This window comes from Hesperophylax consimilis, chromosome 18 (assembly GCF_061612785.1).
Source record: "Hesperophylax consimilis isolate HC1 chromosome 18, BYU_Hcon_1.0, whole genome shotgun sequence".
NCBI classification, from domain to species: domain Eukaryota; kingdom Metazoa; phylum Arthropoda; class Insecta; order Trichoptera; family Limnephilidae; genus Hesperophylax; species Hesperophylax consimilis.
This window is the reverse complement of record NC_142853.1, coordinates 11,996,907-12,010,102: the sequence shown is the minus strand read 5'-3', so window position 1 is coordinate 12,010,102 and position 13,196 is coordinate 11,996,907.

The following is a 13,196-nucleotide window of genomic DNA, read 5'->3' as shown; positions in this document are numbered from 1 at the left end:
AGTCACTGTAGTAAGTCATGTTCGTCCGTCAAAACCCAGTTCACTCTTCATTTAATGTTTTTAAAATACCTGCATTAACTTTATGTTTAGGTGCTAATATGTCATAAATAGGAGTACTCATTCCCCGGTGCGTCAACCCAGGGGCTTCCTACGTTATATTTGTAGTTGGATATGCTTTAAGATCCCTACAATTGTTCACAAATATATTTTTTATCAAGTAATCCAATAATGAAGATTGAATAAGGGTGAAGATTACTGTTTAATCAATGGATGATAGTGCAGCAGAGAATACAGATAAGTGCATGAGATAAAAGGAAATATATATTTTTGTTATTTGTTTTTGGGGTGTTATGCCGTATTGCGCTAACTCCTTCTTTAGCCAACGTTTCGGACAGCATTGCAGTGTCCATCATCAGGGCAGATGTGTTATACATAACACATCTGCACTGTACAATATAAAAACACTTTTCGCCGTGAAAAATTTTAAATCATATATGAATATATATTTTATTATTTCTTACTCAGATTTATGATTGGCTGTTGTGAGGTGGGCGAAATAAAGTCTCGGAGTCCCAACTTTAATGAAAAATAGAACCTTTCTTTTATTATGCAAAAAACTTTCCATCCAAATTAGTATCGAATGAAAAATTACAGGTCTCTCAAATAAGAGACCAAGAGAAGTGGAGCATTATAGCAAAGTCTCTAATTTAATAAAAAAATATTAATAATTGAATTTATTATTTTCCCATCGAAATTGATGGCCTTATTACCGTTCGGTTCAATTGATAAAATAACGTTATTAAGTTTTAAATAATATTAATGATAATAACCTAACAATTTACCTAACCGAATTTTTTTAACCGAATCATTTATTGAATAGCTTTTAAAAGACCTCAACACAGCAGCCCCAAAGATGATATAAGCCTTGAAGGAAATTATTTTCCTCACAGCCTCCTGTGTGGAGCTAGTGTAAAAAAATAACATTTATATAACTCAGGTTTGGGGCCTATTGTGTGGAGTTAATGATAAAAAATAAAATGAAAATCGGTCCTTGTAGAACCTTAAACCTTAGAACCTAGGCCGGGGCATATCGGACTTAGGCATTGATCCGTCCTGACAGAGATGACGCGTTACGTCCATATCTGGCACTAAACTGGTCACATTTATAATAAAAAAACAGATTTGTGGTTTTAGCGCCACTTATAAACTTTTTTTGTATAGTGATTTATTTTTGGGGTATTATGCCGTTTCGAACAACATTTCTGTGTCCATGGTCAGGGCAGACGTGTCTGCCTTTTTTTTCCTTTAGACACAAAACTTTGTTAGACAAAAAGTCCATTTTTTACCATTTGACAAATTGTGACTTACGTTAATTGAAAAAATAACTCGTAAAAACGTAAATATAAGCAATAAGCATTAATTAATCTGTACCCGACGAGCCGTGCTGTCATTAACAAACAAGGACAAAGTTTTGTAGGATAATAATGTAAGCTTCTCTTTTGATGTATCTCTGCCGGTACAATGTCGGTGAGTAGGTACTATATTCAAAACATAATAATAATAAAGGTACCCACACACGGCGTGCGGTGGTTCTATCTAGGAAGTAATATCAAATATCTATCAGTAATTAGGGCATGCATAGGTAAAGTTCTGCAATGCCCATAAAACGGAATTCGTTCATTAGGGACCACGTATATCGGTTTATAATAGACCTTTGCCGGTCTAATTGGAGGTCGGATAAATACCTGGGCACCATGAGCACGTCATTAATATCTGTTTGAAACAGGGATCCTGCTACGAACATCTTAGATTAAATTGTTAAATTTCGTAGGTGAAACGAAGAGTGAACATTGTGTTCTAGATAATATTATTACAAATTTAAGAATGGACCAGACCCTAAATGAAGCAATTGACTACTCGATATGGTCAGAAACTCACTGAGAGAACAGGAAGGATTATTAACGGGACACTTTAATCAGGAGACACATGCAACTGTTAAGAGTGGAAAACACCAGCAGATGCAGGAATGGAAGAGGATGAAGAGACTACAATTCACCTATGGTGCCAATGTCCCGCTCTGTTGGGCATAAGGCTCCAGACACATTATATAACGAGAAGACATAGGCATATATCTAATTATAACCCTGGTGTACTTTATCAAAGGGTCCGGGTTACTGTTAGAGGAATGATGTGAAATGGGAGACAGCACGATGGGTTTATGACCCAAGTGCTAAAGTGAACTATACGTTAACCGTTTCTATTATTAAAAAAGTTATAAACAAATAAACCACAATTTTTACCACATATGTTTGAGGTTCTGACTATCAAGCAGACTAAAGCAAACGATATTTCATGGAGAGAATCTTAAACAAAATGGTGTTTGATATGTTATCTTTCCATATGTTTCCCAAATCATAGATCTTCAAGAATCTTCTGAAACATCCAGTTAGAAAAATTAAAAATATGTTGCTATCAAATCATTTACGATGTTAAGTCCTCGCGCGTTAAAATTATCATACATTCCGCTTAAGTACATTGTGTTTTACGCATAAAGTTGCTTATTTTTTTCCAAACGGTCAACCCTTACTTCACGTGGAAAGAGGTGTGCCTTTGAATTAAAAATACACGCTGTACGCTCTTCGACCGAACTGGGCGGCTGGACCCTCCAATCGACGCAACACAAAGTCCTAAGGGTGGGTGCTAGCCGCAACCTCCCACCACCCCCTCCTGCTGCCCGGGGAGGGTAGTTAAATTCTCGTTAGAAAGATCTGGACGTGCTAATAACCAATTATTAGGAGTGTTGTAATGAATGACCGACAACTAAGAATAAATATACAAAACGGAATCGATTTTTCTTGTGCTTTCTTCGCATTTATGTTTTATTTATTAATATATTTACTGCGCAGGAAGTTGGACTAGTGTAGTGTAGTGTAGTGTAGTAGTAGTACTCGTGGTAATGGTGAGTTTTAGTTAAGAAATGTGACGCACATATTTTTTTACTATATTTAACAATGAATAAAAGCCTTTGAGATAATGTGCTGGAGAGTTGAGTATTCTGGATATCATGGATAACCAGGTTCACCAAATCTAGAAGAGACACCTATTCTTGAATAGTGAGGCATCTGAAATACACTATCAATTATCTTCCTATAACGTTTCGTAAGATATTTTGAACCAATTGCTCGCTAAACTTAGAAGTCGAAACTGGAGAAGCACATGGCCGCTAAGAAAGTGGAAGGCAGAAGAAGCTGAGGAAGATTACCGATGCATTGGATTGATCAATTTTATCACAAGCGTCCAGAATGTTGGTGTCTGCGTCTCTCTATGTAGCTCAGAACTGTTGAGAGTGGTTGAGCCTGATTCTTCGGGGCTCAGGAGGTCAATAAATGAGTATCGGTGCACACGCGCTACTGCAACAATTATGAGGAGCTGCACCGAATTGATCGAACTCAAGAAGCCCGCCTGCTAATTTATAGAATTCACTGGGTGACGACTGGCAGCTGGCTATCACCTGGGTCAAGGACTTTCCAAAAATGGCTGACGAAGCGATCGAGTTCCACGGAGGGCGATGGAGTTTGGACTAAATGTTGGATTTCTACGGAGGACAGCGGCAGTAGTGGGATGCGGGATTTTCAGTGTGTAAGACTAATTTCAGCTCGTGTAAACAGCTCAATGCTTATATGGCTGATTCAGTCAATAAATACACTTGGTTTTTCGAGTGATATAGCAGCCAGCCGGCTTCTGATGTCAGCTAAATTTTTCAGAAAAGTACGGAGCTGCGACCATAAACTGATTGGAGTGGGGTTACGATCTTCAGCAATGAGGCAATGACGAAGACAAAAAAGAAGAGTCCAGAAAATTCCCCTTTTAAAGTCCGATGAAATCAGAAAGTCACCATTTGAGGAGTGCTCTGATAATGCAGGAAGAAGAGGAAAATAGGAGTAGATATTTAGATATTTATTACATTTGGTCATTAAACATAGCTTAAACCCTATCAAGCAACGGTTCGATGTCGAATGATATTTTCTAATGGCGAAATTAAGGATTGATATCTCTGGATTCAGATGGTTCAGAGCACCTGACCGGCAATCACAAGGTGCGAGTTCAATTCCCATCGGCGGCATTTATTTTTACTCGGGAGCTTACAATTTGTACGGATATTTCAGGCGAGTAATTATTGCTTATAATCATTTGTTATCCTCTGTGCCTTGCATAAAAAACCTAGACTTATAAACATTAGCTTATCATTAAAAAAATCTACCACGCAGTTGCAAATTGTAAATTTGCAATTTAATATTCCGGCAGTGAAAATTAGATATACATAGATTCATTTTGACGGCCCTTCGGTTTGGAGGCATTGATTGCATACAGATTTCGTAATTCGCACTGCCGCAACAACACCGTAACAACATACATCTAAATATTCCATACCGATATGATGAACGTTGAAGTTTTGCTTATTACGTTAAAAAGACTAATTTTGTTTTGATTCTGTTTGTAATTCCGATACAATGAACTCTAGATCTTGGATTTGCGTTAAATTTGTGTCATTTTCAAATTAGAACTGATTGTGGACAAGCGATAGATTATTTTATAATAATTAATTAATTATTCTTTATTTCGTATTTGTATTTGTTGTTCAAATTTTTTTAATAACTTTTTAAGTTTACTAACGATTTTCATTTGAGAGTTAAATTTCTTATGTTGGTTTTTGAAAGGCAAAGATCCTGAAGCAAATATACTTTCATCTTTTCAAATCCTAAAATTATAATATTCCGTGATTTTTCACATTTAAACACGCTAATAACATAAATACACGTTACTTACACAATTATGTACCACTATGAAAATAGTTTTACAATTTGAAAATATTTATTAATAATAATGTTTTCTGCGACCACCTTGTCCTTTAGCCTTCAAGATTTTGACTACAAATCCATGGAATATTTGAACTTTATGTGTTATTTGTCATCTCTTTAATCTCAAATTTAATATAATAATAATAAAATTGCGACACAATAAACCATCTACAGTGGTTGACACTCTCAGCATAACCCTAGTAAATGGACATCATTTCAGTCTCACCACCTCGTCAGCCTAACGACTTATCAACCAGGCCCGGCCCTGTGCAGGCGCAATTGGAGCAGTCCCCTCCGAGCGCCGTCGCTCCAGGACGCCAAGGAGCCAAGGCGCTGAATACCTTACACCTAATACCGCGCCCTTGAGGCCTCGTTTGACCCTGCTCACGACATACCCATCACGGGGATGCCATAGTCCCACTGGATCCAGGCAGCCTAAGCGCTTGCGCTGTATTCACATTTTTTTGAACCTCGTGCACGTAATTACAAACTTGTACTATAACATTTTAGTGGAATTACAACAACAAAAAGTACTTACACACGAATCAAAATTAGTATTACTGATTTATTAAAATCTTGGTATCGGGACATTTCATAATAAACTATTAGTACTGTCATAATATATCGAAAAACCTTTTCATTCAGCTGCGTTTATCTTGTTATCATATAAAGACGAAATGCGAAAATATTAGAATTTTTATGAACACGTGTTCTGACATCGCCATAACATATTCATGTTTTACTGGTAGTAAATTAGAAAATCTATCAAATCATTCGTTAAAGGCCTGCAGTCCCGTTTTTAACAAGAATACGAGTAATTTGAAGGCATTTTATTAAATTTGCAATGTTTTATATCAGTAAGTTTTCTCGGTGCTAGTTAAAATGTGTGTTATTTCAGTTACCACGTTAATTAAGGATCTGGAAGTAGTGGATATTATTTCAAGGATATACAATCAAAAGTCAGTTTGTGTTACTTTGACTCAAAACATCTAATTTGTATGAAATATGACAGTGTAGTTGCGGCAGTGCGATCCAACCAGTGCTTGTATTCGCCAGAATCCAAACACTCCCCAAATCCACTAAACACTGGTGTATTTTGATCGTCTGCCATACAGGATAGCCTCTTAATCACCATCCCATTGTTCGGCCCTCATCATTGATGGATCTCCTCTGGACCGCCGCGGATGCTGAGGGTCTGATCGATAATTGAGTATCCACGTTATGTATGCGCCGAGGCGGTACTCGCAGTACTTGTCATTCGTGATCACTGATCACTTATGACTGGAAGAGAGATATGCTCGTGACAGAAGCCATCGATTAGTAAATGATTTGCGTAAAGACTAAAAACAACCCTGAAATCAACGCAAAACTAAAGTTATTAATTTTACTGTTAGTCAAAATAGTTTGTAATACACAAAATTATGGTTACAATCTTTATGCAGGGTTTTCCAATAAGAGGTGTTATTTTGATATTCAATCGTAAAAGATCAATGGTTTCGTTGCTTGTGTGGCACGAAGCGCCGTCTTGTTGAAATTAAAAACGTTGTTTAGATCAATACCATCCAATTCCGACCATAAAAAATTATAAATCATTTCTTGATAGCGCAATCCATTCACCGTAACTGTTGCTCCAGCCTCTTTTTCGAAAAAGTAAGGTCCAATGGCTCCGCCGGACCATAAACCGCACCAAACAGTCACACGTTGAGGATAGAGAGGCTTTTCAACAATAACTCTTGGGTTTTCCGAGCCCCAGATGCGACAATTTTGCTTGTTGACGAAGTCACCGAGGTGGAAATGGGCCTCATCACTCAAGATGATTTGCATTTGATTCACTCAAGTGAATTTTAATAATTTCAATGCGTTGTTGAAGCGTGTACCGTTCCATTTTTATTGATGACGTAGTTTCTACTTGTCAAATGTCAAAATATGACAGCTTTAAAAGTAACAACTACCGAAATAGCGGGCTATTCAAAATAACACCTCCTATTGGAAAACCCTGTATAAGATTCAACAAATTAATAAAATATTACTAGGTATGATCGGTATGATTGTGTGACAGCAACAAAATTTTACATTAGCTCCATATTCCCTGAGGAAAATAATGTCTCTCAGAGCTAATTTCATCTTAGAGGATGCTGAGTGAAGGATCATTTGAGGGAAGAGAGTAAACTCTATTAAGATAAAAAGTATGAGGGTGGGATACGAATCTGGGGCAGTGTGTCCAGGAATAAAGGACGTATAAATCATTTCCGAACCGCGGTGAAAGGTGATGGGTCGAGAACGTCCGGCTGGAGACGTCAAAAGACCTCCCTTCAACCAGTCTTTCTCAATTCGGCCCACCACGCAGTAGGTGGGCATATGCATTCGCAGCCAATACTTGCCCATGAACCACCTGGGGTGACTTATGGCAGAGATGTTGTTTATCCAATATATTTTTACCCATTTTCCCCTTTCGAATTCTTCATACAACTCACCAATAACGCATTGTCATCGAACTACAAATACTTATATACCGATAAAGACATCGGTATATAAGTATTTATACAATTTTTTGACGTATTCAAAATCTCTTCATCCTGTATCAAAGCGAAAATATTTTGTTTTATTTTATACTATTATTTTGTAACGTTAAATGGACTAATTTACCTACTCCAATTTTAGATTGTATTATGTTTGTAAACGTCCAATGGACATTGGGCATTCAATAAATAACTAAACAAAGATTACATTATTTTTTTTCCTTAACCATGTTATATTTCTAACCTTCCAGAAAAAGCGATTTTGAAGAAATTAAATATCTACACCGTTTTTATTCAAAAACAAATACAACAAAATAGTAACTTGAACAATAACCCTAACCAAAGGCACTGTGAGGTGTCACTTGATGAAAAGTTTTGATGAATGAAATGAATTAGGTTTCTACCTTACCTAACCTAACCCAACCAAGATCAATACAGATTTGAAAGAAAATTGATGTCGCCAATTAACATAAGATCTTTAAGCTCCTAGGCAACAAATTGGCCATTGATATTGATTATTTTATCCAGAGAGAATTGGGTTATTTAAAGACGTTTGTTTTATTTCAACAGAATTGAAATGGGAAGAAAGGAGTCCAAGAAACAAGAAAGTACACAAAAATATTTATTGGAGAAAAACATAATACTAATAAATTTAAACGTAACATGAAACAGAACAAGATACAGAAAATTTATAAAAATGGTCTCAACCTACATAACTTGATAATTCTGAATTTTAAACATAAGGTATAATAATTAGGTCCCAATGGTCGAGTGGATAAAAACTTTGTCCCCGACAGAGATCCTGGGTTCGATTCATAGTTTGGACCGTTATCTTTGTATTTTATGTGTCTTGTTCTATTCCATGTATTGCTTAGATGTATTAGTATTATCTTTTTCTTCAACGATAATATGTTAACTTGATGGGTATAACCAAAGATATTAGAAGAACGAGATGTGCTATGGGCAGTTCGTACTGAGTGGAATTGTTTTGCCGAGTGTCGCCGGTTTTGTTCACCAATACTACTGCACACCTTCGCTTGCGCTAAGGTATCCGCACTAATACATAGAACAGATTCCTGTTCGTACACGTCCCGATACCGTTCAAAGTACCCTAATTAGGTAGTACTTCGGCTACGGTCCGGCGGCCAACATAGCATATCTCGTTCTTCTAATATCTTTGGGTATAACCTTCAAAAATTAAAATAAAATTGTTCCAATAAAAAACCTATGTTACATTTTTCTTTTCTTCTTTTTAAATTTTTATTTTTAATTTTTTTAAGCTCTTGTAATTAGCTTTTTCTAAGCTAATTACTACTTCGGAAACCAGTGCATGGACATTTATTTTTAAAAAAATATACAAAAATAAGACACCTTACAACTTCAATATTTTGATACCAAGTACAAAATAAATTTCAAGAACAGGCCATGATATAATGTGTCTTGGAATGGCTAGTGTTTAATAGCTTAACACTTTTATGGTTATTCCAACAATCCGACTCCTACCCAAATTGCCCTCTCCCTTGTTTTTATTCCATTTCCTAAAGGTTCGAAAAAGAAGCAAGAAGATTTGAAAAATGGAAGGACAAAAGCAAGTGTCTTTCGTTTATTGATATTATTTTCGTCGTTGTTGCATATCGTTGAATACATGTGGCCCCCTGGTAATAATTATCGGAAAATATTATAAAATATTGCTTTTTAAATTGTTTCCAGTACCAAATATTGATGATATATTTAAGCAAACTTCCATTATAAAAATGTGTGAAGAAAAAAAATAACACAGAATATCAAGAATTTTACAAATTCATGAGAAATGGAAATCAATTTATTACTCCAATCTTTAAAACAATTCAAATGCAAAACAATTATATTTACCAAGCCATAAAAAACTACAATAATCTCCCTTCCGATTTGCGCTGTATTACGAACCAACAAGAACAAATAAATAAAATCAAACTTTTTTTCCAAAAATATATATATATATATTTTACACATAACATAATATTATAAAATTGAATCTAAGTAAGAATCGTGGCTCCCTTATCAGGCACAAGAGCTCCTCTTTTCTGATAAGGTATACATGACCAATTATGAACGTTAATATTATATTTTGCAAAATATGTATGTATTAATGTAACCCATATGATCTATATTAAAATAGAAAAAAATATATATATCAGCCCCAATCATGATACATAAAAAAAAATTGTATATTATCGAGAGTAATAAAAAAAATGTTCATGTTGTAAAACAATAAATATATCTGATACAAAAACCGTTCGTTTTATGAAACAATACTAGACGTACGTCTATAATCTATAGTGCCCACAGAACGATCAAGACCAACATCCAATTTAAGTAATAATATTCTCATGGTAGTCCTCCTTTCCCACTCCTATTTTTCCTTGTGATAAAAACGATTGTTTAATTTTATTTTCTTGTTACAGTCTATTCGTCAAAAACCAATCGATTCGGTAAGCAACAACTAGGAATTAATCAATCGACAAGGAAATCATAACGGCAAACTTGAATTCACATACAATAAATAGGGGTATTTACAATAAATTAAGTTTGTATTATATTGTGCATATCATACAAAAACGTATTGACAAAAAAAAGGTACAGATAAAAATTAATATTCATCCAATATTAAAAAATTTCCTTTTACAAAAATTTTGAAAAAATTTCTTTCCTAAAATAACGATTGAAATCTATTTTAATGTTTTATTTTTGTATTTAATGGAAACGAACCTAAGTAATTCTATGTTAATATTATATAACGTAATATGGTATTAGGAAGATTTCAATTATGATAAAATCGTTGTCGTAGGAAAGAAAGCTTTTTTACATATTTTATATATACATATATTTTATCCACTAAAGGAAAAAATGCAGGAAATCAAAATGCCTACCTGATAAAGTTTATTTTCAGCGACAGCAACTTTTATAACTTGGAGTGTTTGTTCGCTACAAACGTTCGAAACCTACAACCACCATTGCTTATAAATAGTATGATTTTTGTTATCATTGGCTCTAAAATCACATACCTACAACCAAAAAAAGTGCACGGCAAAATTATTAATTAAATACGGCTCTACGTGGCAAAGCGCAACGCCGCGATGAGATCGACTTTACGAGCTCTTATTTTTAACTATTCTTTTATAGACATAAATGAATGGGAGAGTTATAAAACTGACACTAACCAGTGTGCTCTTTTATGAATAGTAATTCGTTTATTATTTCCATTATTTGCCTTAAGTTAGCAACAGACATTCGCGTCTTTCTCACAAATACTAAATAAAAGGCAGATTAAGACGGACTTTTATGTCTGTAAGAAGATTTCTGGGCCAGAGGTGCCTGAACTAAGGTATGTGATGATTTTAGAATAAAATTGTTGCTTTTGTTGATGGGTAGTATTTTTCTTCTGATTCCCTCTCATAAATGCTGTTACGTTACGTTTGGTTTTATTAAGCTTAAAAAAATTGTGTAATTTTTGTTTTGATCCAGACCGTAATCATTTGCTTGATATTGTGTATTAGTGGGTATTCTGCGGGAATGAGGTAGCCGTGTGGTTATAAAATTTAATGGCCTAGCGCCTAAAGTGTTTTAATCGTGGATATGGTGGCATATTTAATGGTTCATTAAGGGTGTAATTTGTTGAATTTGTTTATTTCGATTTGTTGATTTGCCGACCGTGGATTGTGGTACCAGTACCTACCTATATGTGATTTGACGTATTATTATGAGGATTGATGATTCCAAGTAACATCCAATTTATTTGTTTTACCACTAGGCTAAGTAGTGCACTTTCGAAAAGGTTTGTTGTCCCCTGTTCTAGGGAATGATTAAATAAAACGCAATGAAACCCGCCTTTGTGAGAAGTAATCCCGAATTAAGAGTCGATAAAACTGATATATGAAGGCGTAAAAGGAGGCGATAAACGATTAATATGTACCTCGACAGTTCTACTTTAACTGGCCATCAAAAGGAGATGGCCTGTGTCACCTCGCGAGGAAGAATTGACTTACAAGACGTCTGCGTCTGCTCGCGAACAATGATGGCAAATTGAATAAAAGCTGGATTTATCTTTCCATTTCATCTCTGGAGAAGTCTTTCGTTTTAAATCTTAAGAGTTATTCATCGTTTATTATTCCAAACAATGTTGGATTGAATACATTATGTTATTGCCCAGTAGTCTAGTATTCTACGTAAGACGTTATTTAGCTACTTAAATCGTTAAAACATGTTCTTTTACAAAAAAATAATTATTAAAGTACTAGATTCCATAATCGTCCGGGGCAAGTTGTCAAGAAGTCGTAGTGGAGGAAGACGCAGTGCTTGATATTTTCGTAATCTACTTGACTGGTACGTGTGCTATTCTACCGAAATCTTCCAGACTGGAGATTTTAGGGTGAAGAGTGCCTGATTATAGCCAAAATAGCCACATTCCGATTGAAGAGGACACCATAAGACGAATTATATGCATAACTTGTAAAAAACGTTGAATATTTTTCCCGCGATCGCGATAGTTATAAGCCGACTAGTTCTTTCGGCCGCTTTTTGTTGTTTACCACGCGTTTAAAGAATGTTCATTTCCTTTTTATAAATTATATATAACTTACGGACTACCTGACGTAATCAATATTATTTATTAACACTGAACCGATACAGAACTGAATCTAAATCTATGTCAATATCTGTCTACACCCTTCAACAGGCTCGAGGGTAATTCACAGTTTTGACACTGTCGACAGCAACACAACGCACAATACCCTACGTTGTTTGATTCGACTGGAGAGATAAGATTCTAGTTGTGGGTCCATCGCCGAGGGTTGTGATGCCAATGTACACATGAATGGAAGTGTTATCTTCAGGTGGCACCAGACACTACCTTCAGTCTGCCAGACTCGTGTAGTCAGTGGGTATTCGGTAGAAGGAGGGATGGGTATTTGTATTATGTCGTCTACCATGAGTTGAACTATAAGCTAATTATATAATCTCTACCTAACTAACTAACTTATATGGGTAATGCATGGGTAAACTTTATGAGAATATTTAAAAATAATTTGTAATTTTAAAAATATTTTCTCATTTAATAATTATTCATTTTTACTTGGACGAAGGTCTCGCGCATTCGTCTTTCTTACAAGTGATAGTACTGACGTACAAATTAATTGTTTGGTTTGGTACATAGTTGAGTTGCCTTAAAAATATGCGTCCCTGTTTCCTTCTTTATTCAAATTCGTGAAACTCCTATCAACCACAGACACACCTCAGTGCAAGCAAATGTGTTCTTGTTGATGAACGCATACACAAATATTCGTATATTAGTCTAATATCACTCACGCACCGCCGCCGGTGAACTATCCGACTTTGGAAAACCCGCTAACGGTCGTAACGTGCATCCGATGAATTCATCCTGAAACATATATAGTTTAATGTTTTTAGTGCATGTAGTGCATGCTTTAGACAATTTGTAGTGCATGCTGTGATGACCAAAAGAAGAGGCGTTGTAAGGTCGTCAACAAACAATATCCTGAACATACCGTTATCGGTTATTTATTTATTTATTTATTTATTAACGCCGATTATAGCGGCTTTTACAAAAGAATAACATTTTTTTTTACTTATTATAAATACAGAATATACATAGATAAAAAAAATATAAATACAAAATACATAAAAGAGAACAATAGAAATGGTTATTATAAATACAATGCAACAATGTGTATATATAAATATATAAACAATTAATTTACAATAAATCCCGGATAAACTAATACTTTAAAACTGTATTTGGTTATATTCAATCAGAGAAGCG